This window comes from Heptranchias perlo, unplaced genomic scaffold (genome assembly GCF_035084215.1).
Source record: "Heptranchias perlo isolate sHepPer1 unplaced genomic scaffold, sHepPer1.hap1 HAP1_SCAFFOLD_445, whole genome shotgun sequence".
In the NCBI taxonomy this organism is placed as follows: domain Eukaryota; kingdom Metazoa; phylum Chordata; class Chondrichthyes; order Hexanchiformes; family Hexanchidae; genus Heptranchias; species Heptranchias perlo.
In genome coordinates this window covers 111,909-138,248 of record NW_027139459.1, presented here as the reverse complement: position 1 = coordinate 138,248, position 26,340 = coordinate 111,909, and the positions used below count along the sequence as shown (strand labels likewise).

At 48.5% G+C, this 26,340-nt stretch overlaps 1 protein-coding gene and 2 long non-coding RNA genes across 3 annotated transcripts in view; 2 read left to right on the top strand and 1 right to left on the bottom strand.

Annotated features, from left to right (window-relative positions):
* LOC137313245 (uncharacterized) overlaps window positions 1-26,340 on the bottom strand; it is a 64,854-nt gene that overhangs the window by 3,876 nt on the left and 34,638 nt on the right. The window contains exon 2 of the long non-coding RNA XR_010961017.1: window positions 7,277-7,433. This is a non-coding gene — a long non-coding RNA (uncharacterized lncRNA). The remainder of the gene's footprint in view (window positions 1-7,276; window positions 7,434-26,340) is intronic.
* Window positions 4,420-26,340, top strand: part of LOC137313243 (zinc finger protein 268-like) — a 73,985-nt gene continuing 52,064 nt past the window's right edge. The window contains exon 1 of the mRNA XM_067979377.1: window positions 4,420-4,677. The gene's annotated coding sequence lies outside the window, so the exon portion shown is untranslated. The remainder of the gene's footprint in view (window positions 4,678-26,340) is intronic.
* Window positions 9,366-14,170, top strand: LOC137313248 (uncharacterized). The gene is made up of 3 exons (XR_010961018.1): window positions 9,366-9,465; window positions 11,221-11,341; window positions 13,916-14,170. It is a non-coding gene; the product is annotated as an uncharacterized lncRNA (long non-coding RNA).

Genomic DNA, 26,340 nt, shown 5'->3' with positions numbered 1-26,340 from the left:
ATTAAACAACGGAGCTATTTATATAGTAAATTATACACTTCAATTATTATATAATTAAACTACTGAATTATTTATCAAATATATCAATTTAATTATTCATATAATAAATTAAACAATTCAATAATTTACATAAAAATTGAACACTTGAATTATTTATAAAATATTAAACAATTGAACTATTTACATAATAAATTTAGCTATTGAATTTTTTATACAATAAATTAAACTCTTGGTTATTTACAGAATAAATTAATCAATCGAATAATTTAAACTATTGAATTCTCTTTATAATAAATGAAACATTTGAAGTATTCATATAATAAATTAAACACTTGAAAACAATTTAATTATTGATATAATAAAATAAGCAATTCATTATTTATTTAATGAATTAAAATATTGAGTTATTTATATTACATTTTAAACTTTTCAATTATTTATATAATAAATGAAGCCAGCTTGGACAAAATGGAGGCAAGTGCAGAGTCCGTCTTGGACAAAATGGCGGCCGACGCGGCCACCATCTTGGAAAAAATGGCAGCAAGCACGGCCGCCATCTTGGAAAACATGGCGGCAGGCGCGGCCGCCATCTTAGATAAATGGCCGCCGCCGCCATCTTATCAGATGGCGGCAAGCGGCCGACAGAGTGTCGCCAGTGATCCCGCAGTGACCCCAGAATGTCCCAGTGACCCCAGAGTGATGCCGGGGTCCCAGAGTGCACCCAGTCAGCCCAGAGTGAGGCCAGGGTGCAGCCGGGGATCCCAGAGCGATGCCAGAGCGGCGGCCTTTGCGTTTGGGCCACCACAACAACCACCACCACAACTGTACTGTACGTGTACAGCACACGGTGGGTAAAAGGGAACGATTCACTCCTGTCTGGTACTGTACGGCCCGTGTGTGTCTCAGTGTCAGCTCCTGTACGTGTACAGTACACGGTGGGTAAAAGGGAACGATTCACTCCTGTCTGATACTGTACGGCCCGTGTGTGTCTCAGTGTGAGCTCTGTACGTGTACAGTACACAGTGGGTAAAAGGGAACGATTCACTCCTGTCTGGTACTGTACGACCCGTGTGTGTCTCAGTGTCAGCTCCTGTACGTGTACAGTACACGGTGGGTAAAAGGGAACGATTCACTCCTGTCTGGGACTGTACGGCCCGTGTGTGTCTCAGTGTGAGCTCCTGTACATGTACAGCACACAGTGGGTAAAAGGGAACGATTCACTCCTGTCTGGTACTGTACGGCCCGTGTGTGTCTCAGTGTCAGCTCCTGTACATGTACAGCACACAGTGGGTAAAAGGGAACGATTCACTCCTGTCTGGTACTGTACGGCCCGTGTGTGTCTCAGTGTCAGCTCCTGTACATGTGCAGTACACAGTGGGTAAAAGGGAACGATTCACTCCTGTCTGGTACTGTACGGCCCGTGTGTGTCTCAGTGTCAGCTCCTGTACATGTACAGTAGATAGTGGGTAAAAGGGAACGATTCACTCCTGTCTGGTACTGTACGGCCCGTGTGTGTCTCAGTGTCAGCTCCGGTACATGTACAGCACACAGTGGGTAAAAGGGAACGATTCACTCCTGTCTGGTACTGTACGGCCCGTGTGTGTCTCAGTGTCAGCTCCTGTACATGTACAGCACACAGTGGGTAAAAGGGAACGATTCACTCCTGTCTGGTACTGTACGGCCCGTGTGTGTCTCAGTGTCAGCTCCTGTACATGTACAGCACACAGTGGGTAAAAGGGAACGATTCACTCCTGTCTGGTACTGTACGGCCCGTGTGTGTCTCAGTGTGAGCTCCTGTACATGTACAGCACACGGTGGGTAAAAGGGAACGATTCACTGAGAGATTGCAATGTTGAGTGTAACGGTTATTTGAGGGGTTCAGTCCCTAATCGGGCTGTGTTTTGACAGACGCTTTTTAAAATAAGGAGTTGAGTTTAGTTTTGGGAGGTGGGTACAATCCGTGTCTGGGACTCACTGGCCCTGTGAATATTGAATTTTGCTTACAATATGGTGTGTTTGGATTAATGGGGGACAAGGTTTAACTCCACTGGGCTGGATTGTTTTTATAAATCTCTCATTGACTGGGTCTTTCAGACCAGGATGGGAGCTGCTTCTCTCTCTCTGTGAACACCCTGAGGCAGTGAAACACTCTCTGACAAACTGTTCACAGGAACCAACCCATCAGACATGGGGAATAGACAAATACCTGGGACTGGAAATGAGCCTCCCACCAACAGAGCAGAGAGAAGGAGGAAATCATCACACCTTCAAGATCTGGATCGGTTTTGTCTTTGGAGCAGGTTCTGGTTAATTTTACTGCTTTAAAGTTATGTTATGGGACCAGTGAGACTGAGACACACACACACACACACACACACACACAGACTGTACAGTCAGGAGACACGTGGTCCTTGCACAGACATTGGGTTTGAATTGAGCTGAGCTGTGCCACAAATGAATATGGGATTAAAATCTCAAATTCCAATCAGTTTGCTCCCGAGCTTCCCCATGTGTCTGTGTGGTTCCATTACAATACAATTTCACATGGGGGCCCAAAATGGCTTCGGAATTAACACGATTTCTTTCTGAGTTGTCGGTGACCTTTTCAAAAATTAAACTTCAAACTAAGAAAACATTTGGAGGCTGTTTTCACATTTGGGCCCTCTGCGTGCTGCAGGACGCTCCCTGAAAGAGCTTTTAATTTCAATTAAGACCCGAGATATGTCACATTGTCAGCCTCTGAATAATAGTTTGATCCACTTTGTGTTATTTCTGAAAAGTTGCACTTGCAATGAACGAAGGGAGGAATTTGGGCTCGAACAGATGGTGATATTCTGGCATGACGGAGCTGGGCAGAGATGAGCGATTGGGTCAACAGCATTCCTGCCCTCCCCACCATCTAATTTAACTTATATTTTTGTATTGCTTGAAACAGCATGTAAGGGGTTAACTTCTGATACCATATAAAGTTTGTTACTGTGTGTCTCAGTGTCAGCTCCTGTACACGTACAGCACACAGTGGGTAAAAGGGAACGATTCACTCCTGTCTGGTACTGTACGGCCCGTGTGTGTCTCAGTGTCAGCTCCTGTACATGTACAGCACACAGAGAGAGATGGAGAGAGAGAGACAGAGAGAGAGAGACAGAGAGAGAGAGAGACAGGGAGACAGCGAAAAACACAGCGGGAGAGTGGGAGATAGGCAGAGAGACAGCGAGGGGGACAGATAGGTAGTGAGAAAAACAGAGAGAGAGAGAGAAAGAGAGCGAGGGGGAGAGAGATAGAAAGAGAGCGAGAGAGAGACAGAGAAAAAGGCAAAGACAGGGCGAGAGAGGCAGAGAGAGCGAAGGGCGGAGAGAGCGAAGGGCGGAGAAAGGGGCAGAGGGAGAAAGGGGCAGAGGGAGAAAGGGGCAGAGGGAGAAAGAGGCAGAGGGAGAAAGAGGCAGAGGGAGAAAGAGGCAGAGGGAGAAAGAGGCAGAGGGAGAAAGAGGCAGAGGGAGAAAGAGGCAGAGGGAGAAAGAGGCAGAGGGAGAAAGAGGCAGAGGGAGAAAGAGGCAGAGGGGGGACAGAGGGGGGAGACAGAGAGACAGACTGCGAAAAACACAGCGGGAGAGTGGGAGATAGGCAGAGAGACAGCGAGGGGGACAGATTGGTAGTGAGAAAAACAGAGAGAGAGAGAAAGAGAGCGAGGGGGAGAGAGATAGAAAGAGAACGAGAGAGAGACAGAGAAAAAGGCAAAGACAGGGCGAGAGAGGCAGAGAGAGCGAGACAGAGAGAGGGGTAAAGAGGCAGAGAGAGCGAGACAGAGAGAGAAGGGCAGAGAGAGAAGGGCAGAGAGAGAAGGGCAGAGAGAGAAGGGCAGAGAGAGAAGGGCAGAGAGAGAAGGGCAGAGAGAGAAGGGCAGAGAGAGAAGGGCAGAGAGAGAAGGGCAGAGAGAGAAGGGCAGAGAGAGAAGGGCAGAGAGAGAAGGGCAGAGAGAGAAGGGCAGAGAGAGAAGGGCAGAGAGAGAAGGGCAGAGAGAGAAGGGCAGAGAGAGAAGGGCAGAGAGAGAAGGGCAGAGAGAGAAGGGCAGAGAGAGAAGGGCAGAGAGAGAAGGGCAGAGAGAGAAGGGCAGAGAGAGAAGGGCAGAGAGAGAAGGGCAGAGAGAGAAGGGCAGAGAGAGAAGGGCAGAGAGAGAAGGGCAGAGAGAGAAGGGCAGAGAGAGAAGGGCAGAGAGAGAAGGGGAGAGAGAGAGAGAGAGAGGCAGAGACAGAAAAAGACAGAGAGAGTGGGGGGAGAGAGAGAGAATAACAGAGAGAGAGGCAGAGAGATAGAGAGAGAGAGAGAGAGAAAATGACAGAGCGGGGATCGAGGCAGAGAAAGATAGAGGAACAGAGAGTGAGAGAAAAAGACAGAGCGAGGGGGAGAGAGAGTGTGAGGGGGTCTCCTGCCAGAAAGTGGGACGTGTGTCGGTGAGGGTCCTGCAGGGTGTTTGGGTGATGTGCCTGTCATGGTTGAATAGCTGCCAGTGTGTGTGACCTGTGGGTTGTGGGTGTGCGGCTTGCGACAGTGGTAATGTGTGAGGGTGAGGGGAAGCATCTGATTGAAAGAGTTTATTGGTGGGTGGGAGATGGGGGCCCCCCCTTGCTGGTGAGAAGCCATTAAACAGCCCAGAGAGGCCTGGCTGCTCGCAGGAATCGGGTAAATCACCAGGCAGGACCAATCCACTCTCTGCCTCTCTCCCCCTCACTCTCTGCCCCTCTCTCTTTTTCTCTCTCTCTGTCCCCCTCTCTCCTTCTGCCTCTCACCCTCTCTGTCTTTCTCTCTCTGACTCTCTCCCTGCTCTGCCTTTTTCTCTCTCTCTGCCTCTCGCCCCCCTCTCTCTCTGTCCTTTTCTCTCTCTCTCTCTCTCTCTGCCCCTCTCTCTCTCTTGTCTCTCTGAATTTCTCTTGATTGAAAAGTACTCAGGTACGGTACGGCCCGTGTGTGTCTCAGTGTCAGCTCCTGTACATGTACAGCACACAGTGGGTAAAAGGGAACGATTCACTCCTGTCTGGTACTGTACGGCCCGTGTGTGTCTCAGTGTCAGCTCCTGTACATGTACAGCACAGAGTGGGTAAAAGGGAACGATTCACTGAGAGATTGCAATGTTGAGTGTAACGTTTATTTGAGGGGTTCAGTCCCTAAACGGGCTGTGTTTTGACAGACACTTTTTAAAGTAAGGAGTTGAGTTTCGTTTAGGGAGGTGGGTACAATCCGTGTCTGGGACTCACTGGCCCTGTGAAATATTGAATTTTGCTCACAATATGGTGTGTTTGGATTAATGGGGGACAAGGTTCAACTGCACTGGGCTGGATTGTTTTATAAATCTCTCATTGACTGGGTCTTTCAGACCAGGATGGGAGCTGCTTCTCTCTCTCTCTCTCTGTAAACACCCTGACGCAGTGAAACACTCTCTGACAAACTGTTCACAGGAACCAACCCATCAGACATGGGGAATAGACAAATACCTGGGACTGGAAATGAGCCTCCCACCAACAGAGCAGAGAGAAGGAGGAAATCATCACACCTTCAAGATCTGGATCGGTTTTGTCTTTGGAGCAGGTTCTGGTTAATTTTACTGCTTTAAAGTTATGTTATGGGACCAGTGAGACTGAGACACACACACACACACACAGACTGTACAGTCAGGAGACACGTGTCCCTTGTACAGACATTGGGTTTGAATTGAGCTGAGCTGTACCACAAATGAATATGGGATTAAAATCTCAAATTCCAATCAGTTTGCTCCCGAGCTTCCCCATGTGTCTGTGTGGTTCCATTACAATACAATTTCACATGGGGGCCCAAAATGGCTTCGGAATTAACACGATTTCTTTCTGAGTTGTCAGTGACCTTTTCAAAATTTAAACTTCAAACTAAGAAAACATTTGGAGGCTGTTTTTACATTTCGGCCCTCTGCGTGCTGCAGGACGCTCCCTGAAAGAGCTTTTAATTTCAATTAAGACCCGAGATATGTCACATTGTCAGCCTCTGAATAATAGTTTGATCCACTTTGTGTTATTTCTGAAAAGTTGCACTTGCAATGAACGAAGGGAGGAATTTGGGCTCGAACAGATGGTGATATTCTGTTGGACGGTCGGTACTGAGGGAGCGCTGCACTGTCAGACGGTCAGTGTGTGTCTCAGTGTCAGCTCCTGCACAATGTCCCAGTGATCGTCCAGTGTCCCCAGAATGTCCCTGTGATCCCCCAGTGTCCCCAGAATGTCCCTGTGATCCCCCAGTGTCTCCAGAATGTCCCAGTGATCCCCCAGTGTCCCCACAATGTCCCAGTGATCCCCCAGTGTCCCAAGAATGTCCCAGTGATCCTCCAGTGTCCCCAGAATGTCCCAGTGATCCCCCAGTGTCCCCAGAATGTCCCAGTGATCCCCCAGTGTCCCCAGAATGTCCCAGTGATCCCCCAGTGTCCCCAGAATGTCCCAGTGATCCTCCAGTGTCCCCAGAATGTCCCAGTGATCCCCCAGTGTCCCCAGAATGTCCCAGTGATCCCCCAGTGTCCCAAGAATGTCCCAGTGATCCTCCAGTGTCTCCAGAATGTCCCAGTGATCCCCAAATGTCCCCAGAATGTCCCAGTGATACTCCAGTGTCCCCAGAATGTCCCAGTGATCCCCCAGTGTCCCCAGAATGTCCCAGTGATCCCCCAGTGTCCCCAGAATGTCCCAGTGATCCCCCAGTGTCTCCAGAATGTCCCAGTGATCCCCCAATGTCCCCAGAATGTCCCAGTGATCCTCCAGTGTCTCCAGAATGTCCCAGTGATCCCCCAATGTCCCCAGGATGTCCCAGTGATCCTCCAGTGTCTCCAGAATGTCCCAGTGATCCCCAGTGTCCCCAGAATGTCCCAGTGATCCTCCAGTGTCCCCAGAATGTCCCAGTGATCCCCCAGTGTCCCCAGAATGTCCCAGTGATCCCCCAGTGTCCCCAGAATGTCCCAGTGATCCCCCAGTGTCCCAGTGATCCTCCAGTGTCCCCAGAATGTCCCAGTGATCCTCCAGTGTCCCCAGAATGTCCCAGTGATCCCCCAGTGTCCCCAGAATGTCCCAGTGATCCCCCAGTGTCCCCAGAATGTCCCAGTGATCCCCCAGTGTCCCAGTGATCCTCCAGTGTCCCCAGAATGTCCCAGTGATCCTCCAGTGTCCCCAGAATGTCCCAGTGATCCCCCAATGTCCCCAGAATGTCCCAGTGATCCCCCAGTGTCCCCAGAATGTCCCCGTGACCCCAGAGTAACCCAGACATGACTCACGTGGCCCCCATCGGGTCCAGGCTGCGGTGAAGGTCTCAGTCAGTCAGTCCCCAGCGGTGAGAACGATTCTTGGCCCAGGATTCCCCCTCATCCTCCTCCTTCTCACAAAATGTCTCTTTCTGGATCATCTCCTTGCAGCATTTCATCGAAAAGTTTCCTGAGGGGAGAGAGAGGGAGGGAATTGATTAAAATACAAAAGCAACGGATTAAAAAGGCACAGCAAGAGCCCAGAGCTCCCTCCCTCCCACTCCCTCTCCCCCCTCCCTCCCACTCCCTCTCCCAGTTACACCGACAATCCCTCAGCACCAACACTGAGATACAAATCCCAGTTACAAACCAGAGAATCCAAAGAGAAAAGTTGGGAGAGAGACAGAGAGAGAAATACACCCAGGTCAGGCTGGAGGACCCCGGCAGACTGAGAGATTGTCCCCGCCCCTGGGGAGGGTTTGGGACGAGACACACGGCCATCCCCTACCCCCGGGGAGCTCTCCACTTCAGCCTTTGAGATATTATGTAAGGAATCTTACAACACCAGGTTATAGTCCAACAGTTTTATTTGAAAATCACAAGCTCTCGGAGGCTTTCTCCTTTGTCAGGTGAGGGGGAGGGGCGGTGGGGGAGGGAGGGAGGGAGGGAGGGGGAGGGGCGGTGAGGGAGGGAGGGAGGGGGAGGGAGGGGGAGGGGCGGTGAGGGAGGGGGAGGGAGGGTGGGGGAGGGAGGGGGGGGGAGAGAGAGAGGGGGGGGGAGGGGGAGGGGGGGAGAGAGAGGGAGGGAGGGAGAGAGAGAGAGAGGGAGGGAGGGGAGAGAGGGAAGGGCGGTGGGGGAGGGAGGGGGAGGGGCGGTGGGGGAGGGAGGGGGAGGGGCGGTGGGGGAGGGAGAGGGGCGGTGAGGGAGGGGGAGGGAGGGAGGGGGAGGGAGGGAGGGGGAGGGGCGGTGAGGGAGGGGGAGGGAGGGAGGGGGAGGGGCGGTGGGGGAGGGAGGGAGGGAGGGGGAGGGGCGGTGAGGGAGGGAGGGGGAGGGGCGGTGGGGGAGGGAGGGAGGGGGAGGGGCGGTGGGGGAGGGAGGGGGAGGGGAGGGGGAGGGAGGGAGGGGGAGGGGCGGTGGGAGGGGGAGGGAGGGGGAGGGGCGGTGGGAGGGGGAGGGAGGGAGGGGGAGGGGCGGTGGGAGAGGGTGGGGGGGCGGAGGGAGGGGCAGGGGGAGGGGGAGGGGCGGGGGGGGAGGGGCGGTGGGAGAGGGGGGGGAGAGGGAGAGAGAGGGGGGAGGGGGAGAGAGAGGGGGGAGGAGGGGGAGAGAGAGGGGGGAGGAGGGAGCGAGAGGGGGGAGGAGGGAGGTGGGAGGGGAGGGGGGGGAGCTTGTTCCCCATTCAGTCCGACCATGTCTGATTTGTATTTCACTCCATTTCCCCCCTTGGTTCCATTCCCTTTAATCCCCTCACCCAACAAAAATCCATCAATCTCAGTTTTGAAATTTTCAATTGACCCCCGGCCTCCCCCTTTTCCGGGGGAGAGAGTTCCAGATTCCCACTCCCCTTTGTGTGAAGAAATGCTTCCTGACATCACCCCTGAACGGCCGGGCTCTAATTTTAAGATTATTCCCCCTTGTTCTGGACTCCCCCCACCAGAGGAAATAGTTTCTCTCTATCGACCCCATCAAATCCTTTAATCATCTTAAACCCCTCGATTCGATCACCCCTTAATCTTCTACACTCGAGGGAATACAAGCCTCGTCTCTGCAACCTGTCCTCGTAATTTAACCCTTTTATCCCCGGTATCATTCTGGTGAATCTGCGCTGCACCCCCTCCAAGGCCGATATATCCTTCCTGAGGGGACGGTGCCCAGAACTGGACGCAGTGTCTCCAGATGGGGTCTGACCAGAGCTCTGTCCAGCTGTAATATAACTTCCACCTCTTTGTATTCCAGCCCTCGAGATAAAGGCCAACGTTCCATTATCCTTTTTAATGATCTTTTTGTACCTTTCCACCATTGGGAGGGTGGTGTGGGGAGGGAGCTGTGGGGGACAGTTCCGGGCTGGAGCCAGGGTGTAACCTCTCTGTTTCCCCTCCCCCAGGTGACGGACTCCTCCGGCCACATCCTGTACTCTAAGGAGGAGGCGACTAAGGGCAAATTCGTCTTCACCACTGACGACTACGACATGTTCGAGATCTGCTTCGAGAGCCGCCTGCCCCCGGGTGAGTGAGTCCGAGGGGGGGGATCCTGGGGTACGGGGAGGGCTCGGGCAGAAATAATAATAAAAGGGAAAATAGCTCACTGATAAGAAAAAGGGATGAGAACAAAGTCCAGGTCACAAATAGTGTCACAGGTAATATAAATACTTCAGGTTCATCAAAAAATAGAGGAAATAATAAAATAACTGATTAAAAAATAATACAGCAGTGATGAAAAACAAGTGTGATATTTTTAAGAAGTGAGAAAAACAGCATCAGAACCAACGAATTAAGAGCAGGAGTAGGCCATTCGGCCCCTCTGCCATTTGATAAGATCAAGGCTGATCCGATTGTGACCTCAACCCGACTTTCCCATCCACCAACTATAACCTTTGACTCCCCTGTTAATCAGGAATCTATCTAACTCAGCCTTAAAAATATTCACTGACCCTGCCTCCACCGCTCTCTGGGGAAGGGAGTTCCACAGACTCACGACCCTCTGAGAGAAAAAGTTTCTCCTCATCTCCGTCTTAAATGGGAGACCATTTATTTTTAAACTGTGGTCCCCGAGTTCTAGTCTCTCCCACAAGGGGAAACATCCTCTCAGCATCTACCCCTTCTAGTCTCCTCAAGATCACCTCTCATTCTTCTAAACTCCAGCCTGTACAGGCCCAACTTGTCCAACCTTTCCTCATAAGATAACCCCCTCATCCCAGGAATCAGTCGAGTGAACCTTCTCTGAACCGCCTCCAAAGCAAGTATGTCCTTCCTTAAATAAGGAGACCAAAACTGCACACAGTATATTCTAGATATGGTCTAGTCGGTCTGTTGCCCAAATAAGAGTTCTCTCCACAAGTGCAGATAGCATAAGGAATAAAACAAGTGAATCAGACGGTTAAAACAAGTATAAAAGGACTGTATTGGTAGGAGTGATCACCGCACAGGCCTCGTGGAGACGAAGTCCCGTCTTCGCACTGAGGACACCATCCAACGTGTTGTGTGGCACTACCACCATGCTAAATGGGATAGATTCAGAACAGATCGAGCAGCTCAAAACTGGGCATCCATGAGGCGCTGTGGGCCATCAGCAGCAGCAGAATTGTATTCCAGCACAATCTGTAACCTCATGGACCGACATTTTCCTCACTCCACCATTACCAACAAGCCAGGGGATCAACCCTGGTTCAAGGACGAGTGTAGAAGAGCATGCCAGAAGCAGCACCAGACGTATCTAAAAATGAGGTGCCAACCTGGTGAAGCTACATCACAGGACTACATGCATGGTAAACAGCAGAAGCAACATGCTATAGACAGAGCTAAGCGATTCCACAACCAACGGATCAGATCAAAGCTCTGCAGTCCTGCCACATCCAGTCGTGAATGGTGGTGGACAATTAAACAACTAACGGAAGGAGGAGGCTCTGTAAACATCCCCATCCTCAATGATGGCGGAGTCCAGCGTGAGTGCAAAAGACAAGGCTGAAGCGTTTGCAACCATCTTCAGCCAGAAGTGCCAAGTGGATAATCCGTCTCGGCCTCCTCCCGATATCCCCACCATCACAGAAGCCAGTCTTCAGCCAATTTGTTTCACTCCACGTGATATCAAGAAACAAGATTGGGAGTGTTAAGAACCTAGTCCCTCTCTACAACCCCTCCCCTCGCCTCCAGTGCTTCAATATCCTTTCTGTAGTGTGGGTCTCTCAAGTCAACAATGGATTTACTACATCTTTGTCTGATCTTACAGACCGGCTCTCTCTCTCTCTCTCTCTCCCTGCCCAGATCGCCAAGGCGGAGAAGCCACTTGAGGTGGAGCTGCGACGATTGGAGGATCTGTCAGAGTCGATCGTCAATGACTTTGCCGACATGAAGCAGCGAGAGGAAGAGATGAGGGACACCAATGGTAGGAGCACCCAGCACAGGCTTCAGTCTGCAACACCCGCCCCTTCTCCACTTACTGCTCTCGGTCTCGGGGACCCTGTCTCGTTCCTCGGTCAGCGTCACTCACCCCTCCGAGTCAGAAGTTTGTGGGTTTTAGCTCCCTCCACCTCCCGGGACATAAGCCCCTCTCCCCTTCTCTCCCCCACAGCACGAGCCTCAGCTTCATACGGTTATCCAGTCGTCCTGTGAAAGATGCAGTGGGCTCTGCTTCAGGCACTTTGTGGCAAAGCATCCCTTGCCCCAACTGCCCTCCACTAGCCCTCGGAGTAAAGAGGGGTGGTCTAGGGCTTGGGTACCAGGGGGCCAGGGGTTAAAAGGACTGCAGGACTGATCCCCAGTGTCAAAGGGACTTCGTTTTTAAAAAAACGTACATTTATTTCGCCCCTTCCACGACCTCGGGATGTCCCAAAGGACTTTATAGCCAATAATGTACTATTTTGAAGTGTAGTCACTGTTGCAATTTAGGGAACAGGCAGCCAATTTCCGCACAGCAAGATCCCACAAACAGCGTTGTGAAAATGACCAGATAATCTGTGTTTTAGTGGTGTTGGTTGAGGGATAAATATTGGCCAGAACACCCAGGGGAGAATTCTGCTCTTCTCCCATTAGTGGCCGTGGGATCTTTTACGTCCACCTGAGAGGGGCAGGCAGGGACTCAGTTTAACGTCTCATCAGAAAGACGGCACCTCCGACAGTGCGGCACTCCCTCAGTACTGCACTGGGAGTGTCGGCCTGGATTAGGTGCTCGAGTCTCTGGAGTGGGGCTCGAACCCATGACCTTCTGACAAGGGGGCCTTGTCGAGGCAGATAAGATTCTGCATATTTTCATTCCAAGTTTGACTGCAGGATAAGGGAACGTGTGTACAAACTGGGGCGAGTGTGGGCAGGATGGAACACCCGGAGGGGAGGCTCTCAGTCGGGTAGCGGAGGGAAAACACAGAGTCCTTTCATGGGCCGTTAGATGGGGTGCTCCATGGGCTGGAGGCCTCCACTCATCTAAACCAGGGAGTTGGAGTCAGAGGGCTGGGACCTTTCTACACCAGAGGGCAGAGTTGTGGAATAAGTTTTTGGGGAAGGACGGTATAAACGGGGTCCAGAGACAGAAGGGATCATTTGAAGCCCCTGGGATTAAAGGGACAGTGGCTGCATGGTTACAAAATTGGCTAAAGGACAGAGAGTCGTGGTGAACGGTTGTTTTTCAGACTGGAGGGAAATATACAGTGGTGTTCCCCAGGGGTCAGTATTAGGACCACTGCTCTTTTTGATATATATTAATGACTTGCACTTGGGTATTCAGGGTATTTCAAACTTTGCAGATGATACGAAACTTGGAAATGTAGTAAACAATGTGGAGGATAGTAACAGACTTCAGGAGGACACAGACTGGTGGAATGGGCAGACACATGGCAGATGAAATTTAACGCAGAGAAGTGGGAAGTGATACATTTTGGTAGGAAGAATGAGGAGAGGCAATATAAACTAAATGGTACAATTTTAAAGGGAATGCAGGAACAGAGAGACCTGGGGAGTGCACAGACACAAATCCTTGAAGGTGACAAATTGAGAAGGCTGTTAAAAAAAAAAGCATACAGGATCCTGGGCTTTATTAATAGAGGCATCGAGTACGAAAGCAAGGAAGTTATACTGAACCTTTATAAAACACTGGTTAGGCCTCAGCTGGAGTATTGTGTCCAATTCTGGGCACCACACTTTAGGAAGGATGTCAAGGCCTTGGAGAGGGTGCAGAGGAGATTTACTAGAATGGTACCAGGGATGAGGGACTTCAGTTATGTAGAGAAACTGGGATTGTTCTCTTTAGAGCAGAGAAGGTTACGGGGAGATTTAATAGAGGTGTTCAAAATTATGAAGGGTTTTAATAGATTAAATAAAGATAAACTATTTCCAGTGGCAGAAGGGTCGGTAACCAGAGGACACAGATTTAAGGTAATTGGCAGAAGAACCAGATGGCGATGAGGGTTTTATTTTACGCAGCGAGTTATGATCTGGAATGTGCTGCCTGAAAGGGCGGTGGAAGCAGATTTAATAATAACTTTCAAAAGGGAATTGGATAAACACTGAAAGGAAACATTTGCAGGGCTATGGGGAAAGGGCAGGGGAGTGGGACTAATTGGACAGCTCTTTCAAAGAGCCAGCACAGGCACGATGGGCCGAGAGGCCTCCTGTGCTGTAAGATTCTAGGTGATTGGATTGACCTGTTAGGAAGGGACAGGGTGTCAGTTGTGGACAGAGTGACGCTCCCATGAAAGGCCTGCCATGTCCCTGCTCTCACCTGAGCTGTTTAGCGAGAGAGGATCCAGGATGGGGGTTCGGGGGAGGGAGTGACCCCAGGCATCGACCAAAGGCCAGACTCGGAGCAGCAGTGACCCAGGAGCAGGGAAACGGTGCTCGGGGCAGCAAGGTGAAAGGAAGAGGGAGGGCTGCCTTCAGTGAAGTGATCTTAGTGCAGATTGAATCCACTCCTCCAACATGTTTGATGAGCCCCTCTCTCTCTCTCTCTCTCTCTCCCTCCGTGCAGAGTCCACCAGTGCTCGTGTCCTGTATTTCAGCATCTTCTCCATGTGCTGCCTCGTCGGCCTGGCCACCTGGCAGGTCTTCTACCTGCGACGCTTCTTCAAAGCCAAGAAGCTCATTGAGTAACGACGATGTGTGTGTGTGTGTGTGTAAAACGCTGGCCCGTGTGTGTGTGTCTGTGCCTGGAGAGTGTTCAGTGGGTGGGGTTAATTTACAATAATGTCTCTTTATATTAAATGGGGTGCTTTGAATGTTTAAACTGTAGGTTGTGTTTTAATTCGTAGCATTGCAGTCAGTAATTGGCCCCCGGTCGGTGTTTCAGACCAGTCTGAGGGAGTCCTGGAAACAATCAGTATCCTCAGACATGCCCTGGATCAGGAGGTGGGACCAATAGTGTTCGCTGCCCTGAGCTTTCGATGATTGATTGATTGTTTTCGGAAGGTACTGGGATTAATTCCACCCGGCCCCGTTGCTCCCCAGGAGAGAGAGAGAGACAAACGTCCGAACTTCTTTGGGAAAAATCTAACGTGTGTCGAAGTTCCTCTCCAACTCATTTGCCGGTGTGATGCTGCACAGTGTCGAGTGGATTCCTGGAGGAATGCTGCAGGGAGGGAGAGTGCACTGGGGGCTGCATTTCCTTCACTGTGTTGGACTTCACCTGATGGTCATCAGGCAGAGCTGGTGACAGCCGCTCCACCCTGACCCCGCTGCACCTTGAACCTCATCGGATCTTACAGCACAGGAGGAGGCCGTTCAGCCCATCGTGCCTGTGCTGGCTCCTTGAAACAGCTCTCCAATTAGTCCCACTCCCCCCTGCTCTTTCCCCGCGGTCCTGCAGATTTCTCCCCTTCAAATATTTATCCTTTCCCTTTTGAAAGTTATTACAAATTTCCCCGGGGGCCGCTGGGCTGCTGCTCGCCGGTGGAATTTCCATCAGGGGCCGGGGCCCACCGTGACTAATGGCCGCTGACACAGGAAACTGGGTAATGACCAGGGTGAGGTCAGGGGGCGATGGGCAGAATTCCCGCCCTCACCCTGTTGCCGGAAAGTCCAGGCATTGTGTGCACCGGTGACATCTCTCTCCCCTGTGCTAGTAACCTGGTATTCTGATTTTGGACGCCTTAAAACCGCCAGGGAAAGCACAGTGCCTCCTCCTCAGCGTGGGCAACGCAGGTCTAACTGGTGCCCAGGCCTGGCACCAGTGACCTGATAGAAGCTGTTCGACCTCACAGCCCAGGAAAGATCGGGAGAGAAAGGCAAACGGATCAAATTTTCTTCCCTTTCGACAAGAAACGCCGTCTCTGAGAAATTATTTTGGAAAAACAAAACGGTTTATTGTTTTAAGGCACAATCTCTGTTCCCTGCGAGTCCAGGCCTGGTTTATTCCTGTCGAACCTTTACAGCCTCCGCTGCTCTTAAATTAAAGTGGCTGCTTTTTGAATTAACAGTTAATTCAAATTGAAATCATTTCTTAATTCCCACCACCGGCTAATTGAGCAGAAGTCAACTGTGAACTAACAGGAGGTGAGTGAGGACCCTGGGGATGAAAGAACTTTAAGGGGAATGTGAGACACAAAGAAACTCATTTTAATAATGTGTATTTTCAAAAAAAGATACTGAATTTATACAGAGTCCAAAATGAAACACTTCTCGTTGTAATCCAGTGCAAGTTCACATTCTGTATTTCCCATCTTTTCACACCACGATCAGTCTGAAAGCTGGATCATTAATAAAAACTTTCCCTGCACTGGCCCGAGGCAAAATTCAGGAATAAGAAACGAGATTCCCGAAGGCCGGGCTTAAGCACTTTGCGGAGGGTGAGAGAGAGAGAGAGAGAGTCACCAGAGCCGCGCTCGTCAAATCGCTCTCCGCTTTGACGGACAAGTTTTCAGTCCCAACATCACTCACAATATCGACAAGACGCCACTCGTCCATCTGATGTGACCCTCTGATAATCCCAGTCCCAACTGCTCCATGTCCGTGTGTTTCCCAAACTCGCCCAGCGTGATGCTGGAACAGGACTGACCGTTCCTCCCCGGGAGGGGGGCAGGAGATATTTTAAGATCGGCCTCCAGCTGCCTGCATTCCAGAGTATTGGGAATAGCGAAAAAAATAACTAGTTTGTTTGGTGGGCTGTGCGTGTTTGAATCTCCAAACTGAGATACTGATAACCAGGCGCAGGTTGGATCCAAAATTGGCTCAGTGGCCGGAAGAAAGGGGTAATGATCAAGGGGTGTTTTTTTGACTGGAAGGCTGTTTCCAGTGGGGTTCCGCAGAGCTCAGTACTCGGTCCCTTGGAATGCATGTCCACAGATCCCTGAAGGTAGCAGGACAGGTAGATAAGGTGGTTAACAAGGCAAATGGAATTCTTTCCTTTATTAGACACGGCATAGAATATAAGAGCAGGGAGGTTATGCTGGAACTGTATAAAACAATGGTTAGGCCCACAACTTGAGTACTGTGTACAGTTCTGGTCACCACATTACAGGAAGGGTGTAATTGCATTCGAGAGGGTACAGGGGAGATTTACGAGGATGTTGCCAGGACTGGATAATTTTAGCTATGAGGAAAGATTGGATAGGCTGGGATTGTTCTCTTTGAAACTGAGGAGGCTGAGGATTGATTTAATTGAGGTGTACAAATTTATGTGTGGCCGAGATAGGCTGGATAGGAAGGACCGATTTCCCTTCGCAGAGAGGTCAATAAACAAGGGGCAGGGCATAGATTTAAAGTGATTGGTGGAAGGATTATTGAGGAGCTGAGAAAACATTTTTCACCCAGAGGCTGGTAGGTGTCTGGAACTCACTGCCTGAAAGGGTGGTAGAGGCAGAAACCCTCAACTCATTTAAAAGGTACCCGGATATACACCTGAAGAGCCGTGACCGACAAGGCTATGGACCAAGTGCTGGAAAGTGGGATTAGGCTGGATGGCTCATTTTCGGCTGGCGCGGACACAATGTACTGAGTGGCCTCCTTCTGTGCTGTAAATTTTCTATGATTCTATGATTCTAATTAACACTAAGCAGGGTAGTTCAGGGATCATGAGAACACTACTGAAGAAAAGTAACTGCTGGGAACCAAGCAATGTGTCCTTGTAAACCACAGATTAGGGAAGTTCCAGCTTCAGTAACAGAGATGGATCACAATAGGGGATAAAAGTGAGGGGATATTGAAGTAAGGGACAGTTGGGACTGGAGACACCGGAGATCAAGCTCAGGGAGTCCGTGGTTCCATCCAGAGGGCTGATCTCGTCTACACGGGGGATTTGCATGTTTAGTCTGGTATGGGAGAGGAAAGAGAATTTGCTCATATATTTCTTAATGAGGTATTAAAGTTGCTGACTCTCAGACTTGTTAATTAATAAGACAATGCATTATTTAGAACCTTCCATCCCTAAGTCTCTCTGCTGCTCTACTTTTAAACTTTGACCATTTAGTTTACATTTCATCTCATTTTTCTTCCTCTCAAAATGCATCACGTCACATTTCTCTGCATTAAATTTCACCTGGCCCATTTACTAACCCGTGGACGTCACAGTGAAGTCTCTGACTCCTCTTCACAGTTCCCCACGCTGCCAATTTTGGAGTCATCTCGAAATTTTCACCTTGTGTCCCACAAACCCAAGCTCATATCATTCTCTACATTGAGATTAGCAATGGTCCCAACACTGACCCTGGGGCACACCAATGTTTACATCCCCTCAGTCTGAAGAAAATCTATTAACCACTGCTTTCTGTTTTCTGCCCTTTCAACAACTTCCTGTACACAATGCCTCATTCCTTTTAATATGGTAAGTATTAATTTTATCAACAAGCCTCCTGTCCTGCATCTTACCAAAAACCCTTTCACAATCAATGTACACAACATCCACTACATTTCCTTTATCAGTGGACTTGAGTTATCTCAAATGAGCCATGTTGGCTGTTCTTAATTGATGTGTTTTTCTGACAAATGTTGAAATGTTTGCTCCACCTCATCTGGTTTGATCTGTTTCAAGACGCAACAGAAAGGTCGAGTTGTCTCCTGGAGTTAAAGATAAATTACGTTTTAAAAATTATGTTTCAGACAATGAGGGACATCTGGGCTTAGACCCGCCCATTCTGTGCCGCACTCACACACTCCGATTCGTTGGAGGACCAACTCACCCCTCACCCGCCCACCCCTCCAGTCAATTTCCGCTCCTCCTATTGGTCCGGAACTGTCCTTAGTCATCAGGACGGGATTAGAGGTGAAACTGACATCCTGAGGTGCAGTTCGAAAATAAACATTAATTGAACCCGTCAGTTGCAACATTTAATAAAACGAAATTAATAAAAGTTACCGTAAAAAATATTTTCTGGATTTCATCAAAATGGGGGAGCGTCTGCGCTGTGTGTTTGTGCCGGTTTAAATGGCACGAAGAGCTGGGGTTTCAGTTTATTTTATTTTCTTTGGTCCAAACGCGCTCTCCCTGCTTCCAATGTCTTTGTTTTTCGGCCTGATATTAAGATCATCAATGGCGGCTGCATCACCCAGCATGCAGCGCGGTACAGATTGTGCCCAATCTGAATCAGTGGAGCCCAGTGCGCAGGCGCAGTAGTGACTCATTATCGGTCAGTGTGTCCTGAGCATGCGCGGCCAGTCGAGGCTGCGGGAGGAGCGCGTTCGGTGCAGGTCAGAGGATCGGAGCAAGAGGCTCAATAAACCCCGGGGCCCGGGTCCGGGCTCAGGCCCAGGCTCAGGCTTTACAAACCCCGAGTGCGGCCCCAGACCCGAATATAAAACAGTGAACATTATCCCCCCCTCACTCCCCGCCGGGAAATGAAGGGGAAATGGGGATCGGTCAGGGAGCGTCTGTAAATGAAGGAGAAATGGTGATCGGTCAGGGAGCGTCTGTAAATGAAGGAGAAATGGTGATCGGCCAGGGAGCGTCTGTAAATTAAGTAGAAATGGAGATCGGTCAGGGAGCGTCTGTAAATGAAGGGGAAATGGTGATCGGTTGGGGAGCGACTTATGGTTCAGGGCTACTGAAAGATGATGCAATGGGTTTGGATTTCAGCACAGGGAGGAGGGAGAGTGTGTGGGACGGGGATTTTCAGGTTTGAGTAATGAGAGAGGAAATAATGTTCCATAGAAAGTAGAGTTATCTGATCTGAATTTCTATCTTGTAATTACAGTGATAACTTTTATAAACTCCATTTACAGGGGTGGATTTGCAGAGGGAAACTCAAACCAAAGATCACGTCAAGATCTGACAGAGTCACTCGATTCATCAGGACCTGAATATCATCGACCTTTGAATGTGGAAGGAGAAATGTTTGTCTGTTCTATCTGTGGGAGAAGATTTCAAACATCAGTGTGAGTGGAAAAGCACCGAGACACACACACCCGAGTGAGAGTGTTCCAGTGCACTGACTGTGGAAAGAGCTTTCCCCAATTACACAGCCAGAAAAAATATCGCACCATTCACAGCGGGGAGAAACCGTACACGTGTTCTGTGTGTGGACGAGGCTTCAACTGATCGTCCAACCTGGAGAAACACAAGGACACCTGGACCATGGAGAAACCGTGGAAATGTGGGGACTGTGGGAAGGGATTCAATTCCCCTTCAGAGCTGGAAACTCATCGACGCAGTCACACTGGGGAGAGGCCGTTCACCTGCTCCGTGTGTCGGAAGGGATTCACTCGGTCATCCCACCTCCTGACACACCTGCGAGCTCACTCTGATGAGAGACCTTTTAAATGTTCTGACTGTGAGAAGAGGTTTAAAAGCAACAGTAATCTGCTGTCACACCAACGCACTCACACTGGAGAGAGGCCGTTCACCTGCTCTGTGTGTGGGAAGGGATTCACTCGGTCATCCACCCTGTTGACACACCAGCGAGTTCACACTGGGGAGAGACCTTTTAAATGTTCTGACTGTGAGAAAAGGTTTAAATGCAAAAGGAATCTGCTGACACACCAATGTACCCACACTGGGGAGAGGCCGTTCACCTGCTCCGTGTGTGGGAAGGGATTCACTCAGTCATCCACCCTGTTGACACACCAGCGAGTTCACACTGGGGAGAGCCCGTTCACCTGCTCCGTGTGTGGGAAGGGATTCACTCGGTCATCTGAGCTTCTGACACACCAGCGAGTTCACACTGATGAGAGACCTTTTAAATGTTCTGACTGTGAGAAGAGGTTTAAAAGCAAAATTGAACTGCTGAAACACCAACGCACTCACACTGGGAATAGGCCGTTCATCTGCTCTGTGTGTGGGAAAGGATTCACTCGGTCATCTCACCTCCTGACACACCAGCGAGTTCACACTGATGTGAGACCTTTTAAATGTTCTGACTGTGAGAAGAGGTTTAAAAGCAAAATTGAACTGCTCAGCCACCAACGCACCCACACGGGGGAGAGGCCATTCACCTGCTCCGTGTGTGGGAAGAGATTCACTCGGTCATCACACCTCCTGACACACCAGCAAGTTCACTCCGATGAGAGACCTTTTAAATGTTCTGACTGTGGGAAGAGGTATAAAAGCAAATGTAATCTGCTGACACACCAATGCACCCACACTGGGGAGAGGCCGTTCTCCTGCTCCGTGTGTAAGAAGAGATTCACTCGGTCATCCACCCTGCTGAAACACCAGCAAGTTCACACTGAGAGACCTTTAAATGTTCTGACTGTGGGAAGAGATTTAAAATCACAAACGAACTGCTGAGACATCGACGCACTCACACAGGGGAGAGACTTTTCACCTGCTCCGTGTGTGGGAAGGGATTCACTCAGTCATCACACGTGCTGAGACACCAGCGAGTTCATGAAATGAGCAGGTCCAACGAGCCGGTCTGTAACACAGGCCAATGACTCAGTGCAGCTCGTTACCCAGTCACTGGGCTCCGTTATAGCCTCTCCTGACAGTAACACACAAAGAGAAATTGTAAATCTGAAACAGAAAGAGATAATGTATAACACTTCATATCAACCACCAGTTTTTCCCTCTTTCCGGCTTTTAAAACAATCTGTTTCACAGTTTGTCAAACCCGAAACAGCCTCTGGGATTTGCAGATTGAGAATTTCAGTGGAAATTGGGACCGTCATTAAGTATCGGAACAAATATCCCCGCTGAGGTTTCGGGATTGTTACTGGTTTATTTATATCAGTGAGTGGCCAATTTAAAACTCGGTGAGGGTCTAAACCGAAGGTAAGAGCCTGGGATAGACAAGAGATTCTTCAATGTATCAAGTTAAATTACACTGATTCCACCAACACTGGACATCACATCCCTCAAACATTGTTACCTGTTACTGTATAAAACTGGTGAGGGTGGAAATGGGAAATAACTGAAAAAAACTTAATTGTATCAAAGTTAATTCTGATCATTATTATTATACAAACATTCTACAGCCGGTCCCTTAAAAAGGACCCAATATCAAACCAGTCCCCAGTCCTTGGGCCTGTGCCTATGTTGTGATTTGCACCCGCTTCTGACTGACTTGGTATCAGACGCACTCCCGTCAACAGTAAACGGATGGAGCCGGATCCATAAGAGAAAAATGAGGACCGACCTCCGCGGTTCTCCCAGAGTGCGGGAGGCGGAGTAACAGCAGCAGACAGAGAGATCTCTCCAAACCAGCCGCTGCCGCCGGAGAGAAGCGAGTCCCGTTCCGAGCCGTGTCTGTCAGGCGCCCGCTGACCCCCTCTTCACTGAAGGGGACCGATTCAGCACCAACTCACACACCCACCATTGGATCATTGAATCACCTTCAACACCTGAATTACATCACCACTTAATCCTCTATACACGAGGAAATACAAACCTTGTCCACGCAACTTGCCCTCATAATGTAACCATTTTAGCCCCGGTATCATTCTGGTCTTTCTGCGCTGCACCTCCTGCAAGGCCAATATATCCTTCCTGAGGTCTGGTGCCCAGGACTGAATGCCGTACTCTAAATGTGGCCTTCGCAGAGTTTATAGAATTGTCACATAAATTCCACCCTTTTGAATTCCAGTTCCCTTGAGATAAAGGCCGACATTCCATTAGCCATTTTAATTATTTTTTGCACCTGTCTGCCAACTCGTCATGATTTCCCGAAGTATCTCTGCTCACCCACAGTTCCTGGCTTCTCACCATTTCGAAAATACTCTGATTTATCTTGCTTAGGGCCAAAGTGGATGGCCTCACACTTCCCCAGATTGAAACTTTGAACAGTCTGGGGCTCTTTTGTCGAGAAAAGAGAAGGCTGAGGGTGACCTGATACAGGACTTTAAGATTATGCAAGGGTTTGATAGGTCAGATGTAGATAAGGTGTTTGTACTTTTGGGAGTGGGGACGTCAGAACTTCGGGCCATGAATATAATAGTCATCAATAAATCCAATCTGGCATTCAAGAGAAACATATTTATCCAGAGAGTCGTTAGAATGTGCAGCTCGCTCCCACAAGGAGTAGTTAAGGCGAATATCATGGATGCATTTACGGTGAAGTGAGATAAACACATGGAGGAGAAAGGAATATTCGGGTTTGCTCATAGGGTTAGATGAAGAGGGGTTGGAGGAGGCTCGTCTGCAGCATAAACACTGGTATAGTCTGGTTGGGTCGAATTGCCTGTTTCTGTGATGTACATTCGATGTAATTCTATGTAAGCTCCATCTGACACAGTTTTACCAACTCACTGAATCTATCAATTTACTTTTACAACTTTATGCTCCCATCTACACTACTCACTGTGCCTCCTAACTTGGTGTCATCAACAAACCTGGATATACCGCTCTCTATTCCTTTATCTGCCTCATTTATACAGATCCCTGGGGGACACCACCAATCACATCCTGTCAATTTGAGTACATACCCATTAACCCTACTCTCTGTCTCCTACCTCCAAACCAACTCCCTCCCCATGTCAATGGGTTGCTTTGAATTCCACATGTTCTCATTTCTGTTAACAGTCTCTGATGTTAAACCTTATCGAATCCCTCTGGAAGTCAATATACACATAACCCCCATAGACACTCCATCATTTGCCACGTTAGTTACATCTTCAAAAAGTTCAACTATTTTCGTTAGACTTGACTTACACTTTACAAATCCATGCTGACTCTCTCTGATCAATTCATGTTCATCCAAGTGCTCAGTCATTCTTTCCCCAATAACAGATTCTGGTAACTTCCCCACAACAGACGTCAGACTAATAGGTCTATAATTTCCTGCTTTATCTCTCCTACCCTTCCTAATTAATGGAATGATATTTGAATGTCTGATTATTTTCTCCATTACCATTATTTTACTTACACTGAATCCCCTTGATTTATTTTCAGTTTTCCTCGTGTCTCTGGTTTATTATCCTCATGCTTTTCTGTGAGGATTTAGCAAGTCTGCCATTTCCTGATTTTCTATTACAATATCACCTCCATCTGTCTTTAAGGGGCCCACATTACTCTTAGTCACCCTTCTTTCTCATAATATACGTGTAAAAACCTTGAAAGTTGTCCTTAATTTCACTCACAAGTTTTTCTCGTTTTCCCTCTTTGCACCTTTTACGATTTTTTTTTCGTTTCAGCACCACAATAAACAACACTTCACTGTGAAATTTGCTCAATTAGTTCTTCAGTGTCAGAGCGAGAATTGTCCATCCCGAATTTATTTAAAGTAACAAACAAACACAAGCACAAATATTCATTCGTGTATCAAAGCACTGATGGACACAGAAAGATCAACACAGCTTGAAACGCAGTCAGTATCGGGATTCACAGGGAAACGGGCAAGTGAAATAGACAAAGATCAAACAGTCTGAACCCACAACAGAATGTGACGTGTCGCTGATAGATATTAATGAGAGGAGGTGGGAAATGCTCCCATGAATTGGCACCGTGGCTTAGTTGGTTAATCATGATGTGGAGATGCCGGTGATGGACTGGGGTTGACAATTGTAAACAATTTTACAACACCAAGTTATAGTCCAGCAATTTTATTTTAAATTCACAAGCTTTCGGAGGCTTCCTCCTTCGTCAGGTAAATGTTTACCTGACGAAGGAGGAAGCCTCCGAAAGCTTGTGAATTTAAAATAAAATTGCTGGACTATAACTTGGTGTTGTAAAATTGTTTATAATTAGTTGGTTAAAGCACCTGTCTAGTAAACAGGAGATCCTGTGTTCAACTCCCAGCGGTGCCTTTGTGTAATTCGTGGTGTTTAGTGAATTTGAGAAGCACACAGTGCTGTGTTTTGTTCAGGATCCAACACGGAACTGATCAGGAGGTCTTTTCAAAAATGCCTTTTCATCATACAGACAGCCCTCTCATAGAATGTGTCCGTGACACGTTCTTGTTTCTGGGCTCGTTGAGGTCGGGGTATAATTCTTGATTCGATGTTTCATACCCTGGAGAAACCCTAATTTAGCCCTGGACTTTGGATCTTGATCTGCGGTTCAAAGTTTTGCGAAGAGGGAAAAGGAGTCCCCAAATCACTCCACCTGAATCTCAAGCGCTTTTGAAAGAAATTCAGTTCAAACAATCAGGACTTTAAAGGCACCTCAATGACCTGCACTTTCATTGAACGAGCTTTGCTTCCAATTACATTCGACCTTGAAACCGCTCTGGGCTTTCATCTCACTGAAGCAGAGTGTGACCGCTCTGTATCTGTGAGCATGTCGGTGACGAGGTTCGCTTTGATATTGGTCGCTTTCAATTTTTAAGATCTCGCCAAGCTCAGGGAAAAGAAACCGAGAATCGAATTGTCCCTGTAAGTGATGAATTGAAGGGATTGGTGCTCCAAGCAGATCTGGAAAATGCGCAGTGCGGTCGCTCAGGAATTCCAAATCCACCCTCTCACCACTCGGCGATCATATTAACTGAGCTTTACTCTGGCCCAGTGTCACCGCGCTGAAATCGAGTATTTCTCCGGCACGTTTCTCTTAACTTCACAGTTGCTGGTTTAAGAGTGAAGACTGGCTCGTTGGATTTTCACTCCTGCAAGTTTCAACTATTGATTTTGTAAATGTAAACTGACAGTAGACAGCTGTTATATTGGTCACTGCAGCCTCAAGGTTTAGCTCAGTGAATTACTGATTTAGCGGATGATTTTTCCATCTGTCTCAGTGGCGCAATCAGTTGGCGTGAAAGTTTGATGGATCGAGTCCTTATTTTATTTTTCTTCAGGATTCATCGCCTCAAAGTTCCAGGGTTTCAATGTGTGTTTTGTCTGCAAGAAAATGTACCATGATCATTGCCGGCTGAGCAGGGCTGATATTTCACCATTTACCCTCCAGTCGGAAATCAGGCACATGAATCATATAAAGGAATGGAACATTGGCTTCACGGAAATCACAATTCATCTTGAGACAAGCCCCCGAAAGGCCCGAAGGGAGGTCACACTCGCAGTAGGAGAGCTGGTTCACTGTGACAGAGAGATTACTGTAGTGAGTGAGACCAGACTGTTTCTATTTTCAGAGAATAAATGTCACACCCTTTATTTTGGAAAAGCAAAACGGTGGGGATTTTTATCATAGCCCGATGCCTTTCGTGTCGTATCAGATGTTCCTCGTTGCGTTACTTTCATCTTCATCGGAGAACCGGTTCGGGCGTTCCTGTGATAAACGGCGACAATTGCCTGTTAATGTTAAATTTAGCAACGGCTGCACTGAGCTTTTCATCCCACTCTTAAGATGCAGTCTGTAAAATGATGAAATTTCATCACATGCAAAGCACAAAATTCTTATTAAAGTTTTGTCTGTCTGTCTCTCGGTAACCATGTCGGCATCTCCTTCAGTCTGAAACAGAACGTTATTGGTTGATTAATGGTGATTAAAACAGTCATTCAACTACGAACAGGGTTTAATTAGCTTCATGTAATTATTTATTAAGTTCATAACTCTTGTTAAAGTTAATTCTCTGACTGGGAATGGAACCACGCGGTGATGGGAGCACTGAATTTTAACCACCAGTCCATCGGGGAGCTCCCAGGATTGAGCACGAGATAAAGTGGAACTGATGACATTTATTTTTCTTTCATTCTTCAGTGATTCATTCAGCTCTGTGTTTATTCTCAGGCCTCTTATCTCTCCCTTCTTTTCAGCTTCTGACTGCGGATATTCCTCTGGTCAAATATGAATAATATAGAATATCTCACAGCCCTGCTATATTTGCTCCTTCTCTGTACAGTTCTGTACAAAATCAAACTGTAGGCAGATACCGACAGTGTGTCTCCCTCACTCCCCACAGGAGCAGCAGGAGATGACACTTTAAACTGCCAGTTGCTTCAAACGATGCCCGATAGACCTGCGTTGCCTTAGAGTTTTCCCAGGAGCTGCATTGATTCGATGCGTGAATTTTGGAAATGGAAACATGTCCATCAGCAGCTTGTGGGAGTATTTTACCTCACTTTCCATTCCATGTCCATGCCGACTTGCACTTGGTGCTGTCATTGCCTGAACATCACCTTCTGTCTCGATAGTAGTTCGAACAG